The 12,236-nt window shown below is 48.8% G+C and overlaps 1 long non-coding RNA gene across 1 annotated transcript; it reads right to left on the bottom strand.

Moving 5' to 3' along the window:
* Positions 1-5,068: 5,068 nt before the first annotated feature.
* Positions 5,069-7,040, bottom strand: LOC134420454 (uncharacterized). The gene is made up of 2 exons (XR_010028356.1): positions 6,902-7,040; positions 5,069-5,528 (listed from the first exon to the last, which is right to left on the bottom strand). It is a non-coding gene; the product is annotated as an uncharacterized LOC134420454 (long non-coding RNA).
* Between the last annotated feature and the right edge of the window lie 5,196 nt (positions 7,041-12,236).

Here is a 12,236-nt window from a genome sequence, read left to right as displayed (position 1 = left end):
TCCATATTATGCCATTCAGCTGATATGTGATGTCACAGAGCAGATTTGTGATGTCACAGTTTCCCTGTGATGTCACAGCCTTGTCTGTGATGTCACAGCCTTCTTTGTGGCATCACACAGCTGCCCTATGATATCATACTCTATGTCACAACCCACGATGTGATGTCAAAGAACCACCTTCTAGGATGTCACAGCTGGCTCCGTGATGTCACTCCCCCCTCAGTGTTGTCACACAGCCCACTCTGTGCTGTCACACAGCCCCTGCTGACATCACAGCTGCTCTGTGCCTCTGTGACACAGCCCCAGAGGTGCTGCTGTGACACAGCCCCCTCGGGGACATGCCACAGGCCCTGCCAATGCTGAGCCCCTGTGAGCTCTGTCTGTGCCCTGCTGGCGTCCCTGAGGGGCCCTGGCAGCGTCCCAGCCCTGCTGGGCTGTGCACAGGAGCTGCTCCTGGCCAGAGCTGTCTCTCTGCAGCGCTGCCCCTGCCAGGAGCTGCCTCTGGGCCAGGAGCCCGGCCCAGCTCAGCAGCACAGACACAGCACAGGGACTTAATGACCCTCTGGGGCTTTGGTGCTCTTTGCATCAGACCCACTCCCTCAGAGTGGGCTAAAAGAACTTCTCAAGAGCTCAAAGTGAGATTGAAACACTGAAGTTTCTTGTACTTTCAATAGATCCCTGTGAGGGACAGGACTGAAAAAGTGTCCCCAGGTTCCAGGGAGAGCAGAACACTGGAGGCAGTGATGACAGCTGGGGACAAGCAAGGCAAAGATATCTCTGTGCTGAGCACACCTGGCTGTGTTTCAGGAATTCAAAGGGCCAAGGCCTGAGCCCCAGCCCCTGGCCAGGCAGATCCTGTCCTGCCCTGCTTGCTCAGGGCTTTTCCTGGGATGGGCACTGGCATGTGGGCATGTGCAATGCCAGGGACAGGAACATGGGGCAGCCCCTGCCAGGCGTCTGAGCAGGGACGAGGAGGCAATGAGGCCCCAGGCCTGCAAGGGTCACTTGTCCCATCGTGGCCTCAGGCCCAGGTCCAGCAGCCATGGCCAAAGTGCTGCCCAAGTTGGCTCTGGCAGGGCTGTCTTGCAGCTGCTGCCCATCCCTGTGCCCTGTGCAGCCCAGGCTGTCCCACGGTGTCCCTGCCCTGCGCCTCTGTCCCTGCAGGCTGTCGGCATCCCCCGGCTGCCCCACCTGGCTGGGCCCTTCCTTTGCTGACAGCTCTGCCTCCTGCCTGCCTCTGCCTGCCCACACAGAGCCTTGGGCTGCTCCAGGCTCCTGCTGGAGACGTGCTGCACCACAGCCCTGCCCTGCCAGGGAAATTCCTTTCTGCTGCTGCCCAGGCTGGGCCTCCCCAGCTGCCCTTGTGCGGGGTGCGGAGGTTCAGGGATATCACACACTATATTTATAATAAATCTCTACTGTCCACGTGTCTCTAGCTAATACATGATTGGTTAATCCTAGCGGTTTACACATCTAAATTAGAATGCTGATTGGATCACCTAATTTTTCATGCGTCTTGCTGTCGTCTTCTGGCCCACTCATGGTTCAATTTTTTCCTTTTTCCCAAGCTTGCTGTCAAACTTGCCGAGTCCTGATGACTCTTCTTGTATTTTTCTCAAGGATATACCAACCCCATTTCTGAATATGTCCATTATCCATTGTTTGTGAATGTGTCCATTGTCCATTAGTACAAGCAGGTTGGATTGTGCATCGGCTGAATATGGCCCTTGTCTAGCAAGAACTCCTCAATCTGCAAAAAAGTCTCAACAGTTCCCTGGTTTTGTTTTTGCACAAGCCAGACTGATTTAAAAGCACGCTCAATTATTTTCTGCACAGCAAGGCACTACAAGCAGAATTGAAAAAAGAAGACAAAGTATCATTATGCCAAAGGGTACTAAATCCTTGAGCCAGCCTGTTATTCCCCAGGATTTAAGCCACTCATCAAAAGAATTCTCAACCACTCTGAGCTTTTTCATATTCTCCTTAAGCAATGACAATTTCTTGTCAATAGATCCAGAGTGGTCAGAGAGATTCATGCAACACATCCCTTCAAAATCTTCACGCTCATCTCCTTGTGCTAGCAACAAAAAATTTATAGCAGTCTTATCCTGTAACACAGCGTGGTGTATGCTACCTACATCAGTGGTAAGCTCATTCTAAATTGCAGATGTAATGTTAATTTGTTTTCCTGTCCAACAAGCCAATCGTTTGAATGATGTAAGGGCCTGTGATGAAGCTAATCCTGGTGTAAAAAGTGATGCCAGGATAACTGAAGGCCAATTCCACAATTCTACATTATCCTTGCAGTCTGAGCCTAAGAGATGCTCACTACATTTTGGACGTTGGAATTTGTGCCTGATGTCAAGCATCTGTTGAATGCTAGGGGCAAACAGTGTCAATTTCCCAAACTAGCATGGTCCTCCTAATCCTTTGTGAGGAATTGCAGGCCAAGCTTTATCTCCACCAAAGAGAAACAAAAGTAGAAAAAAGTTATTGGAGAAGCTATTGTAGAAGGGACTTTTCTCTCCAATGATGTAGAAGCTTTTCTTGTAGTAACTAATGCTGCAAGTAGAGTTTGAGAACCTTTCGATTGGAAGATTTTAGAAAAGATGAGAGCTGCATTTTCACAATTTGGTTGAAAATGCCAACTTGCACAGTCACTTCTGCAGTATATTTTTCTATCTAACGCATTAATTCCAGCTGATGTGCATACCCTAATAAGACTTAGAATGCCACCCTATCAGCAGGTGATGTTTCAGAAAAGCTGAGAGGAAAAGTGTGCTCAAGAAGCTGCAAGAGCTAGAGTGATGCAGGGTGATCCTCTGTATGGTTTAACAGCACAACAGTTACTTGGCAAAGGGCTCGGGGCTACTGCCCAGGCTAGGAGCATTGATCAAGTCTTACAGATGAGCCAACAACTAGCATGTAATGCATTTCTTGCACTTCCAGATAAGTTACACACTATGTCTTTTACACAGATTTGTCAAAGAAAGAATGAAGACTTTGATAAATTTGTAGACAAATTGCATTAAGCTATCTATAATCATTCTGATTTAAATTCAGACACAAAGATACAATTGGATGGACTTGGGGATCATTTCTCCATTCCAAATGGCTTTCCCTTCAGTCACAAGAGCCTTCCATCTCTTCCAAAAATTGCCTGCTGAAACTCTTCTGCTCCCATCCTAATCAGTTCACTACTCCAGCATAACCCTTGAAGCACGGACAGATGACTCTTCAACTAATTATAGTAGAAAAGAAGGGTATTTATTGCAGCCCTGGTCACATGTGAACTAGTTTCCAGAGACATGTGCAAGGAGTTGCAGACTCCTGCTCTCTATTTCTACAGAAAAGGTTTTACATTAGGTTTCTAAGGACCCATAATACATAATTATTACCTGCCTGCTTCGCATTTTTATCAGCTGAATATCTATTACAGCTGCACAATTGTATTCTTTAAGTGGATTGGTGGGATTTTGAAATGAGGGAGTGGTTGTATGGGAGGAAGAAAGCAGTCTTCCTCATGGTGAACTCTCCTCCCATGGCCAGCTGGCAAGACCTTTTCACCTGCTGCTCATGGTCCAAGCCTCTCCTAACTGTCCAATTATTCTTAAGGCAAGGTCTTTCTATGGTCTCAGCTTCTTCACAATTGCTTCCTCTATCCCTGTCACTCCTAGCTTTATGTTCCTAATATATTTGGTACTCTTTAAGTAAGGCACATGATTGCTGCTAGCTGTATTACTAACTTAGCTTCTTACCTCATTTTAAAATCTTAACTAAAATATGCAATCTTCTACTATCCCAATTGTATTCCCAGCTGGGCCCTCGACCCATCTGCACATTTCAATTTTCCTCATTACATTTTCAGCTAAGCCCTTGACTCACCTCAGGCACATCCCCGACTGCCTCTCTCCCAGCAGCTCAGAGCTGCATTGCACAGCGCCTGCTGTGCACCACAGAGCACAAAGCAGGCTGGCCTGGTGGGCCTGAATATTTCTGCCAAACACTCTGCATCTCACATCTTTGCTCTGGTTCAGTGCAGAACTGCAGGGTTGCACGCGCTTCCTCCCAGAGCTGTGTGACGCGCTGGCTCCTGCAGATGGGCCCTGCCAAGCTGTCCCTGCCTCACGCTGGCCTCGCTTCTCTGGCACAAGTGCCGGGCCTGAAGGAGCTGCCCTGTGCTCCAGCCTGCCCAGCAGCCCGGCTCCCTGCCCCGGTGCCCAGAGTGCTGCACACACTGCTGGCCTTTGCCAGGAGTTGCAGGGCAGCCGGCAGAAGAGGAGGAATCCTCAGGCAGCCCAGCGGCCCGTGGCTGCCCTTGGCCTTTCTCTGCTCCTGGGCACACTCCAGACGGCCATGGCCTCCAGGCCGGGCTGTGCCCAGCACGGCTGCGCTTCCCCTCGGCAGCAGCCAGCTGCCACCTGGGCTCTGAGAGCGGAGGATTCGCCTGCTCCCAGCAAGAGGCACCCAGGGCCCGGCTGCTGCCTCTTGCAGCTCCAAGGGCCTCCTTCCAGCCTGCCTCTGCCGGGGCTCAGGCTGCTCCGGCCTCTGCCGGGGCTCTGCTGGGGCTCCAGCCCGGGCAAGGCCGGGCCCACTCTCACCTCACAGGCACTGACAGCTCTGCGCCACAGGAGACCTTCCCGAGCACACTCTCTGATCTTTCTGCTTTCTCACTTGAGCAAGGCTCTCCTCCAGCCAAAGAGATTATTGCATTTAGGGATACAAATCCAAGTGGCAGGAACCCCATTGCTCTCCAGTCACAGCTGAAGGCCTGCATCTGCACAAGATGTTTGGGCTGCCTCATTCTTCCTTTGGTTTTGCCTTCAAATGCCATTGCCCTTTCTGCCTCAACTAGAAATACCACAGCTGTGCCATAACCAGCCAGTGGGTCATATTCCAAAGGCAGTGTGGTCTGGAGAGGATGAATGAAGAAGAGCCCTTCTCACTTATGAAACCATACAAAAAAAGCCATATGTGTGACTTAGTACCAATAAAAAACAACTGGTAATTCAGAAAAAAATGTGGAATTTTCTGAAGGGGTCAGAAGGAGGAGAATCTTCCAAGTGAGTTGATGTTTCAGAAACTTTATTAATTACAACTCTAATCTATAATTCTATGCTACAAATCTCTTTAGCAACCCTACTCTACAATCCTACTCTAAATTGGTAACAGAGATAACATCTTGACATGATTGCTACGTTCTCGTCTCCTAGGGTTAGGCTTAGGTTTAGGCTTAGGCTTAGACTTAGGTTTTAGGCTTAGGCTTAGGTTTAGGCTTAGACTTAGGTTCAGGTTTGGGTTTAGGTTTAGGCTTTGGCTTAGGCTTATGGTTGGGGTTAAGGAAAGGGTAAGGAAAAGGGTAAGGGATAGAGATAGGGATAGGGTTAGGGTTTGGGTTAGCATTTAAGGTTAGGGTAAGGTTTTAGGTTTAGTGTTTAGGGTTAGGGTTATTCGTCTTCTTCACTGAGTTGATGACTTGTGCCAGGATGAATGGTGGCTTGGCTGAAGTTACAAATGGATGCTGTCCACTGGAAAAAAAAAAACAAAAAAAAAACAAAGAACAGTGAACCATTACTTTCCAAGCTCATTGCTTCAGGGACTCAATCAGGATACATCAAGTTCCTGGAAAGACCCAGAAAGAGGACCAATGGGACCATCTGCTCCCCAGTCACGCCCAATGTGCAAGACCTTGCCATCACAGGCAAACCTGGCCCAGAATCCCACTCATCTGTTTATTGTGATGTCTTCATCATGCTGGGATTTTTGCCCTGCCAGCGCTCTAGAAATGGTGCTTTCTGTCCCGGGGTTTTCTTCCTTTCAGGAAACTCCAATGACTCACATAGGTCCCTGCCTTTGAAAGACAGGCACTGTGCTGATTCCCACAGGGACAGAAAGCAGTGTCTGCCTTTCCATGCCCTGCCCCTCGTGTGCTGGATGGCACCTTCCTTCCCAGCAGGGCCAGCCCATTGGCACTGGGCCCTGCAGTTCCCTCTCTGCCACACAACCTGGCAGTAACCCTGGCACAGTTCCCGTCTGCTTGAGCGTGCCAGGCAGCAGATGGGGCTGGGACAAGTCCCTCCCAGCTGTCCCTGTTTGCATGGCAGAAACCTCTGAGGGTGGGCTGGGGGGCACCAACCAGGGCCCCTCAGAAGCTCACAGTGAGCCCCCCACAGCCCCTCCTGCCCACAGCCAAATCTCTGACCCCTAGGCTGGGACTGGCTTCCTTGGGTTCCTCCACCACCATTTCATGTCTCTGTACCCTGTATTGCTCTACTTCAATTTTTTTGCCATTAGATAAAACTGAATACTCCACCAAATCACAAAAGAGGGCAACAGACACAGTCAGAGGACAGAGCACCTCTCCTCACAGGAAATGCAGAGGGAGCTGGAGTTATTCAGTTTTGTGAAGGACAGGCCCCAGGGAGACTTTATTGCCACTTTCCAAGACTTCACAGTGGCTTTGAAGAAAGTGCGGGACATCTTTTTTAACAAGGCCAGTTACAATAGGATATGGACAAATCTTTTTAAACACTAAGGGCATCTAATCAGAGTAGGTCTAAGGAAGAACTTGTGTACTCAGAGCATGGTGCCACACTGGCACAGCTTGCCCCAAGAGCTTGTAGGTGCCCCATCCCTGCAACCATTCCGGCTCCGGTGGCAACGGGCTCTGAGCAACCTGATCTCTTTAAAGATGTTCCTGCTTATTGCAGGACACTTGCACCAGAGGACATTTACAGGGCCCTGCCAGCCCAGCCCAGTCTAGGATTCCTCACCATTTTCATTTGAAGAGCACCAAGAGTGGAGGTGAGGAGGAAGGGGGCTCATCTGTTGCCTTGGGCTTGAGTGGAGGAGGAGCCCATCCCTCAGAGCCTGTTTCACCGGCAGCCCCTTCACATTTTACCTGCAGGAGCTCCTTGGCAGACCAGCGCTGCTCCTCGTCTGCCTGCAGGCAGCAGCTCAGGAAGTCACGCAGCAAAGCCGAGAGGAGCTTGGGCTGCCGCAGCTGTGGAGTCCCTACTGTGGCTATCAGGTATGTAGCCTGGAGAGAAAGGAGACACCAGGCTCCACCTCCTGCTTTCACATCTCTAAGGCTCTCCCAGATCCCTTTGTTTAACCTCTGTTCTTCAGTGGCAGTTTCTGCCCTGGCACAGACCCAGAGATGACTTTCCTTTACCAACCATAAACCCAAACCCCAATGCAGCCACAGCTTTTCCACCATCCTGCAGATCTTGCCTTGGCAGCTGATTTCATCGCCTGACCTAGTTAGTGGGAACTACATCAGCAAAAAAACATTTGCTTCTCTGAGGATTCATGCCAGCTTGAGATGGTTTTTGGAAGAGCGACTTTGCTATACTAACTAATTTCAAGGGTTAGTACATGAAAGGCATCTCTGCAGTGCTTGTTGGTCCTTTAAGCGCACGTGCCCTAGAACAAAACTCATCAAGCTTTTTGTGCTGTTCTTGAAAACAATGGGAATTGGAAGAAAAGAAAGGAAATCCATCAGTTAATACCCAGGTAGGGAAACAAACATTGAAAATCTCCTCTTCAACACAGACACGTTAAGATGCCTGCACAAATGTATTGGGATGAAAATGCCTGCTTGGGCACACAGGAGCCACTTGCAGCTCTGTCTCTCAGCAGTCTGAAAATTTCAGCTTCCCATTTCTGCAGCCAAAGAAAAATTGTCTAGGTCAGAAGAAGGAGAAGTTCCATCCCTATGGACACCCTCTAGTCATTTGGCTGCTCAAGTCAATGCATTAATGGTAGGCCCATGCCAGAAAGTGCCAGGAAAGAAACAGGAGGTTTTGGCAGGCTCTCCACATCACCAGGCTCTGGCTTGGTGACATGCAGAATGTTGCTTGGGCTAGGAGAGAAACACGGTCACTGAGTGTTTCAGCAGCACTGTACAAGAAGCAGAAGAGACTCTGTGCATTACATCCTCATGCCCATGTTTTCCAGTGAGAAGAAACTGCACACAGGGTTAGGTTCCACTCTAAAGACCACGGTTTTAGAAACTTTGTTGGGTTTGGGTTTCCTTCCTTCATTTCTGGAAAGGTAACAACACTTTTAAGATGCTTTTCCCCTGTTATTAAGGCCATCTACACAGACAAAAGAACTGGAACCACTCAACCCAAAGGAAAGTGTTGAGTGAGAATGGAGTTTGTTTGGAGTTTGTTTGCATGTGGTAAGGCTTGAGTTCCCCCACTGATGCAACCAAAAGTACAGCAGATGCTGATGTGTTGCAGGGACATTTGTAGGAGGGGACTTTGGTGGAAGTAGTTCCAGCAGATGGCAATGGGATTTTGTCCAGTGGCACACAGGACATGGGACAGGTGAGAAAGACAGTGGGATCAGTGAGTATTTGCTCCTTACCGTGCCAGAACTTTCGCCCAAGTAAGGAGGTTCTTGTTCTATCATTTCAATTCCCACAATTCCAAAAGACCATATGTCCACTTTGGGGCCATATGGTTGACCTGTCACCACTTCAGGCGCCATCCACCAAGGAGTCCCGGTTACCGAGCACCATCTGCTCTGCTCAGGGGTGAGCTGAGTAGCGAGGCCAAAATCAGCTGAGGAGAAAACAAAATACTGGTTTTATCTGAATTCTGTGCAATTAGGAAAGCAAGCAAAAGAATTCCCCAGTAGAAGTTTGAAATTGCTCTGTGGAATCTCCTGGCATTGGCGACTTTAAAAATCCCCCCATGTTTTACATTGCCTCTAGCAGTGGCTTTTGTTCTTTGGAAACTTTAGACTTGTAACTCCCTCCCTCTGGAAGGGACCCACACAGAGCAAGGCCACTCTTGACTGCTTGTGGCTCCTTCTACCTCTGTGCACGTTGCAACTGTGCCCTCAGCTCGCAGCAGGGGTCCCTGCACTGCCACCAGCACCATGTTTGGGGAGCTGGCAGTCACGCCAAGCAGCCCCACACCCACATCCCTGGAACGCTGCACCTCACCAAGAATATACTGACCCAGTTTGACAGAACCGTCGGTTCTGAGAAGGATGTTGTCACTCTTCACGTCTCGATGGATCACATCGTTTGCATGAAGAAAATCCAGTCCTTGCAGGCACTGAGCGAGAAAACAGAAACAGAAGGGCAAAAATGAGTGATGTGATTTCATCACACAAGGAAGGAAACAAAGAATCTAAAAGATTCCCTCTCCAGGGGAATGGGGAGTAATGGCAGAACAGTCATGGCCACTGAGAGGAAGAGCTTGCTGCTCCAACACTTGCAGAGCAGGACCTTTCTGAGGAAAGGCACGTCAGCTTTTGAAAGAGCAACAGCACCTGCTGTTGTAGGCTGTCCCCTGCCAACCAGCCAGGATGACTCCTGCTGCAGCGCATGTGCTCAGAAACAAAGAGCATTCTGGCTGCACTCCTATCCTTTTTAGCTGAGCACTGAGAGAAACGAGTCTCTCTCTTCTTTCTTTGCTGTTTGTTTCAAATCCTGCCACCAGCACCTTTGCTTTTACAGGCAAGGAATGCAGTGAAGACAGACTCCAGGCAAACATTTAGAGAGGCAAGGTGGAGAACAGCAACTACAAATACAAGAGACAGAGCGAGAATACAACATCAGGAGATAAGAGTACTGGCACTGAGTACAGGGAGTGCAGGGGCACTGGCAGGCCTTTCACTTGAGATGCTTTTACTTGCCCATAGCATACCAGCAACACAGAAACAAAACTCGGCATAGGAAACCTCTCCTGTTCTGAGCCCCTGTTTCCCAGACAATCCTGCCCAAGCCCTTGGAAACACAGCTGGGATTGCTGACCTCCCGACTGATGGCTGCCATCTCATCTTCAGACAGGCAGGTCTGGCTGACGATGTCACTCAGGACACCTCCATCCATGTACTCTATAACCAGCAAGAGTTCCTCGCCTAGAAGGTAGCTGAAAGAAGGAAACAAGGGGGTAGAGATGAACATGCATGGCTACGTTGATTTTTTGCTTCCAGGTTTCTTATTTCCAGATGCCTTTGTGACAAGGACAGAATCAAAGGAATAGACACTCCCTCTTGGCTGTGCATTATTTGCAATCTGTGCTGTCTCATAGAGAAAGACACATCTGTGAAAAAGGAGATGTCTTAGATGGGCAGCAAATGAAAAGTGCAGTTTAGAAAGAGCCCAGATATAAAACATGCCAGGCATGGTGTTTCTGGAAATAAGCACCTAGTCTTCCTGGCATGCATAGCAATGGCAAAGAGGGGCAACAATCCAAGGGAAATCCACTTTAGGATGGTTCATCTGCACTTTAGAAACTTTAAAAAATCAATCCCAAATAAATGTCGAGGCAGTGAACTTTGAGGCCATTGAGTTAGGAAGATACAGCTGATCCAGGTTTTGAATAATTTTGGAGTAATTATCAAATTAGATGTGCCAGGGAAGACTCATGCAGACAAGATGCACTCTCTTCTCATCCATTGGAGAGGAGTAGAGAAATATGAATAAATAAAAATTAACAGCTTTACTTGCTGACACTGACGAAAGTGGGTTTTTAACCTCTCATGTTTGCTTTATGTAAACACACATCGATGGGATAAGACCATGACCTCTCACCTGTCTAAATAATTCACAACATTGGGACTCCTATACCTCTTCATGATCATTATTTCATTAAAGGTTAGCTCCTTCCTCCTCACTCCTTGAAGATTTATTTTTTTCATTGCCACCTAAAATGACATTGAAAATCAGTAACTTGAGGGCTTGGTGGCACGAGACCACAAGGCACGTGGGAGCGAGTGATTTTGCAATGACACAGCTGAACTGTGCCAAACTGCCTTGTGATTAGGCACTGCAGTAATCAGGAACTGACATTCCAACAGCCCATTTCTCTGCTCCCTTGGGAGCCAGTTACAGGACACGTGGGGCCACTGACATTTTGCCTTGACCACTTGGTAACAGCGATGTCTCAGTTATCACCCACAAACCTCTGACCACACTCTCTGCTGCTTTGTTTGGGACTCAGAAGAAGGAATCCATGCCTTAATACTCTGTGGATACATCTTGTGATATGGGCAGGGCTTAGGGCTTTCAAGGACGCCTTGCAGATCTCTCCCTATGTGCAGTTCCCAAGTACAGCACTGCAGGTGGCTAAGGAACTACCAGTAACTTTCAGATGGATTTGCTGGCAGCCAGAAATGAGAATTCAGGACTCTGAAGCTGTAGCCCCAAAGAGCAGTGAGGTGCTCGAAGGCACCACCTTTGTTTTAGCAATGGAGAGCGAGTGAGCGCGTCCTTCTCTGAAAGGAACCGCTGCCCTCCGTGCCTTCCTTCCGGCAGCTGAGGAGGACAAAGTCCCATATGTGTTCTGTGGGCTGGCACCAGTCTGTGCTTCTTGTGCCTTTTCAGCACAGCTCTGCCCAAAGCTCCAGCCACAGCTCACACCAGAGGGGAAAGCCCTCGAGTGCAGCAGAGCCTGCAGGGGCTGTTGACATTTACCTCTCCTCCTGTGGCACTGTCGAGTGCTCTGTAAACATCTCCAAAAGTCCTAGAAAATAAAAAGAAGCAGAGAAAGCAGAAGCTGTTTAGATCTTGCAGTGAAAGCCAGCCCACACAGGAGATCTCTGCTGGAAGTGTCAAAACCTGCAGGATGCAGGAGGGCTCTGCCAGAAGGGAGATGATGCATTTTCCTCTCAAGTGCATGGGCACTGGGCCTGTTCCTGAAGCACTGGGGCCCAATTTCTAAAGGGAGTTTAGTCTTTCCTCTTGGGTTTCACTGTCTAAACAGTGTGGTTCCTATCCTGACCACAGAGTGTTTCCCTCTTCAAACCAGGGGAAAGAATTGTTCCTGGGAGCTGTTATCTCACAGCTTTGATAGGGCATAGGTTGCTCTTTCAGGCAAGCAAGTTTCTTCTCTTTTCATTAGTGTGCCAGTATGATTTTGAGACACACAAAAAATGCTAAAGAAATTAACACAGAGCTGTCCCACACTTGAGAGACAAGGAGACCTTCCAGGTCCTGTTCCTTGATGCAGGCAAGACCTCGGTAGCAAGGCATCTCTGACAATGCCTTCTGAGCCCACTCACAAATTCTGAGCAGCATTGAGAGATGGGACAATCTATCCCCAGTGTGTGATCATCTTTGCAGCTGTCCTGACTTCACGCTGGATAGACATTCCACCCCAAAAACACCTGGCCCATGGTTGTGCAGGAGTAACTGCTGTTGGACTCACCCGCTGCCAATATAATTCAGATGCCTGTATTTCATCAGGGGATTTTCAGTGGTGTTCACCATTCTC

The sequence above is a fragment of the Melospiza melodia genome, chromosome 7 (genome assembly GCF_035770615.1).
Source record: "Melospiza melodia melodia isolate bMelMel2 chromosome 7, bMelMel2.pri, whole genome shotgun sequence".
Lineage (NCBI taxonomy): Eukaryota > Metazoa > Chordata > Aves > Passeriformes > Passerellidae > Melospiza > Melospiza melodia.
The sequence above is the reverse complement of the archived record's forward strand: the minus strand, read 5'-3'. Positions and strand labels throughout refer to the sequence as shown.